The sequence below is a fragment of the Pseudophryne corroboree genome, chromosome 9, assembly GCF_028390025.1.
Source record: "Pseudophryne corroboree isolate aPseCor3 chromosome 9, aPseCor3.hap2, whole genome shotgun sequence".
Classification (NCBI taxonomy): Eukaryota; Metazoa; Chordata; class Amphibia; order Anura; family Myobatrachidae; genus Pseudophryne; species Pseudophryne corroboree.
In genome coordinates this window covers 289711517-289716435 of record NC_086452.1, presented here as the reverse complement: position 1 = coordinate 289716435, position 4919 = coordinate 289711517, and positions in this window count along the sequence as shown.

Below are 4919 nucleotides of genomic sequence, written 5' to 3'. Positions count from 1 at the left end.
GACCCAGGGTGTCACCCATAATTTCTATTTCTAACTGTCTAAATACCTATTTATCTATTTCTCTCTCTCTCTCTCTCTCTCTCTCTATATATATATATATAGATTGTGTTTAAAGTGGTCCCAGAGAGGCGGTGGAACCCCCCCACCCCATGGATGCCAAACCTCCATCTTATCCCATCCAACAGATACCACATCCCCAGCCCCACCCCTTTAGTTATGTTTATTGTTTTTGCATTTGCTGTTGGCCTGGGTAGTACTTACCCCTCCCCTTTTCTTTGTGCCCCTGTCCAAAAGACATTCATATCTCTATTGGTGCACTGTGCATAAGCATAAATAAATATCACACATAATGGCCACATGTATATACTGCTGCACTTGTGTATAATACCCACATGTATATACTGCTGCACCTGTGTATAATGCCCACATGTACATACTGCTGCACCTGCATATAAGGCCCACATGTACATACCGCTGCACCTGTGTATAATGCCTACATGTATATACTGCTACACCTGTGTATAATGCCCACATGGTCTCTTTGGCTCATATATTGTGTGTAAATCTGGCTCAGGTACTAGCCAGTACCTCCTGAACCATTAACCTCACTGCACATCCCTGACTGATGGGACACCAAAACTATTCCATGTGACATTTTTGTGTATTTGACATTTTTTATTTATACAGCGGGGTACACTGTGATTCCACAGGGAATTACATCGGGGTGTAGAGTTGGATCTTGATCCGAGGCACCAACAGGCTAAAAGCTTTGACTGTTCCCAGGATGCATAGTGCTGCCTCCTCTATATCCCCTCCTCCAGGCACTGGAGCTCAGTTTTGTAAGTTGGTGCCTGCAGTGCAGGCAGCTAACAGGTAGCGCAGCCCTGAAAAGATCTTTTTGATGAAAGACTTCAAGGTCTGCAGCACAGGCACTTAGAAGTGCTATATGTCAGTCTGACATATCGTGCTGTGACTCCCTCACCTCCCCCAGCGGTGCTGTATACTCCCGCGCCCTGGTTGCTGGGTACTTACAGCAGAGGGCTCCGGTCTCATCAGGCACACACTCGCCGCTGCTGTCCTGGATCGCGTGGCCGCATCTACAGGGAGGAGGTAAGAGGGTCCCCCAGGCGGGACCCGATGAAATTGCGATCCGGCGCGGTCTCTAGGAGACGGACCGTGCGCGCTGGCGTGGACACTGTGGCCGTACAGGGACCCCACTAGATCAAAAGCGCAAGGGGCACAGGTTGGATTTATTAAAATCTGTTTCAAATAGGCCCCGCAGTACCCAGTGGTGAAGTCCAGAAAGGGGATAAGGCTCTGACCTGTAGCCCCTCCCCCAGCCCCAGGCGCCATTTACTGCAAATGTTCCCGCCCTGGAGCTGCATATCTCTCTCTCCCTCACTCCCTGTCAGCGTTTGGGCACCATTACACACAAGCTGAGCTGATTCTGGGACTGCTGGGAAATGTCTCCTCTGTAAAGCCACCTGCATCATCAGCGCTGTGCATTTACAGGACACTTAAGTATTCTACATATCATTTAGACAGTGTTTGTTAAGAAAAAGTGCATAACTTCAGGGTTATTTAGTACAAGTACCCTGTGATATACATCAAGTCTTTATTGTGCATTGTTATATCTGTATAAGTATACATAGCTTTACTTAGTAGTCCAGTTACTTAGTATTGCTAGTCCAGTGCAGTTTTATTGTTTGTAATAATTTCTGCATTGTACATGTGACTGTGTGTGCCAATAGCTGCTGTGTGGTCTATATTCCGTGTATCTCATACATATTGCTATCCCTATAGTCTTTACCCTGAAGGGGGCTAAGTGCATCAGGGTTCTCATTTGATATAGTGTCTCACAGGATATACTACTTTGCTATTTTTCTCTGTGTGTTTCAGTCACCATATACCACTTAGATTCTCTGTTTGTGCTCTGCTTTGCAGTCACACTATACAGGGAGTTTTTGTCAGGTATTACACATAATTTCTGCTAAACAGGGTGGTAGATCCATGGCTGATCCTGCACTGTGCAGTGCTGACGCCACGGATTGCTCAGAGGAAAACATTGCAGCTGAGGGTTCAGGTACTGGGGGTTCTATACCCCTCAGTCAGTCTGCAGCACCGGGGGCACACCAATACCCACCTTGGGCTGCCTTTTCTAATTTACTGACAACGCTAGTAACTAGACTTCCACCCCCTGTGGGAACTCCTGTGTCATTACAGCCACATATTGTCCCTGCAGTTAATCCGCCATGGGCAGATAAACTGTCCTCTCAGTTACAGCAATTAAATCAGTCTTTGGCAAAACAAAAACCTAACCCTCACCCGCCTAAGACCAAGGGGTCCTCTAAGCGGGCCATTACTTCCTCTCAATCCACACATGTTTCGGATACTTCATCCGATGAAGATGGCGCATATAGTGACCCCTCAGATACTGATGCAGATGCTTCTGATGGGGAATCTATTACACAGGTGGATGTTCCTGACCTCTTGGAGGCTATCAGACTGATCTTTCAAATTGATGATGAAGTAGAGCCTCCAGATACCTCTAAGAAACCTGATAAATTCAAGCGTCAGAAAGTTACTAAATTAGTTTTACCCCATTCTGACCATTTGGTTGACATACGTCAGAAATCCTGGGAGTATCCAGGAAAGAAATTCTCTCTGTCTAAGAAGATGCTAGCTCGTTATCCCCTCGCTGCAGAGTTAAGTAAAAATTGAGAAACACAGCCGCCGGTGGACTCACACGTCGCACGTCTGGTGGTGTCATCTGCTCTGCCTGTCCCTACCGTCACCTCTGAAGGAACCGACGGATAAGCGTGTGAAGGGTTGCTTGAAGTCTATTTACATTCTTGCAGGAGCTGTGCATAGGCCCACTATTGTGGCTTCTTGGGCTGCAAAAGCTATTGAAGCCTGGGTTCAGGAAGTTTAAGCAGAACTATCGTATGATTTTCCTGATAATGCTAGACATTGTCTTTCATATATTATTAAAGCTTCTCATTATATTCAGGAGGCGGCATCTGATCCTGGTGTCCTGGCGGCCAAAGCGTCTACTACAGTATGTCCACTCTGGCTCGCCGGATTCTCTGGTTGCTGCCCTGGTCTGTAGATCTGGACTCTAAAAAGACCTTGGAGGTGATCCTCTTTAAGGGAAACATCCTTTTTGGGGAGGATCTCGACAAGATTGTTGCTAACTTAGCATCCACTAAGACTGCCTGTCTGCCTAGTACTAATTCTTTGGCTCTGAAGGCTAAAAGTACTTCCTTTCGCTCCTCTCCAACTCTAAGTAAAGCAAAGGGTCAGGCGTAGCCAAAACAAGCTCGCACTTCAAAATCCACTAAGCCCAAACCTAAACATTCCTGGGCTGCCCGTCAGCCTGCTTCCAAAACAGACAAGTCTGCTGCATGACGGGGCGGGACTCCTCCTGGGGGTCCCCTGGGTGGGAGGCCAGCTTTTGCGGTTTGCTCAGGTATGGTTACAGACCACTTTAGACGCCTGGGTACAGAAGTCGTCACTCACGGATGTGCCATCTCTTTCAAGAAACGTCCCCCTCACCAGTTTTGCTCAACGAACATCCCTTTGGATCCAGTAAAAGCAAAAACTCCATTTGGTGGTACATTCCCTCCTAGACACAGGGGTGATAGTGAGCCTCTGGCTCAGAGAGGCAGGGGGCACTATTCAACGTTGTTCCTAGTTCCAAAACCGAATGGATCATCCCGGCCCATTCTCAACCTCAAGTCATTGAACAAATTTGTGAAAGTTTCCAAGTTCCATATTGAAACTCTTCGCTCTATTGTTCTGGCTTTGGAGCCCATGGACTATATGGTATCCCTTGACATACAGGATGCTTACCTGCATATTCCTATTCCCATGTAGCATCAGCAATACCTGCGGTTTGCTATTGACAACCTACATTTTCAATTCCAGGCCTTACATTTTGGTCTGACCACAGCACCCAGGATCATCACCAAGGTCATAGCGGTCATGACGGCTATGCTCCGCCGTCAGAGTATCAGGATCCTGCCAGATGTGGACGACTTGTTGATCATGGTGAACTGAGGTTCTCTTTCGTCATCTGGGACTGATGGTTCAATTCCTGCAAGCCCACAGGTGGCTCATCAACTGGAAGAAATCCTCACTGGTCCCTGCTGAGAGCATGGTGCACCTGGGGGCATTATTGGACACCCACAACCAACGGTTGTTCTTGTCTCCAGAGAAAGTTCTGAAACTTCAGGAAAAGATGAGACGCTTCCTATCTCGCCCACGTATGTCGATACACTTGGGATGTCCTTAAGAAAGACTATAGGGACTTAGGCAAGAAACTTAAGGCAAGGACATGTAAGGTAATATTCTCCAAATTATTACCCGTGCCACGCGCTAGCCCAGGTAGACAGAGGGAGATTAGGGAGGTAAATGTGTGTCTTAGGGATTGGTGCAGAAAAGAAGGGTTTGTGTTCCTAAAACACTGGCTATCTTCTCAGTCAGGCGCCATCTTTTTTGTTGTGATGGATTGCACCTGAATGAGGAGGGGGCAGCGGTGCTGGGGGGGAAGGATGGTTAGAAGGTTGGAGGAGATTTTAAACAAGGTGCCTGGGGGGAAGGGTTTAGCAAGAAATTACGGGTCATTCAGTAAGAATAGCAGGGGTGGCATTAGCGAACAAAGCGGGGGAGGAGTAGGGGAAGGAATAGAGCAGACGGCAAGGGTAGTAACTTGGGAACTAAAAAGGGTTTTAGAATAACAGTAACTAATGACGATTACGGGTCATCTTTGCTGCATAAGAAATATGATGTCCCTACCGTAAGGAGAAATACATATCTCAATTGTATGTATGTATGTATGTATGTATGTAAATGCTAGAAGCCTTACAGGTAAAAAGGGGGAACTAGAAATCCTCGCAGCAAGCAAGGAATATGATATT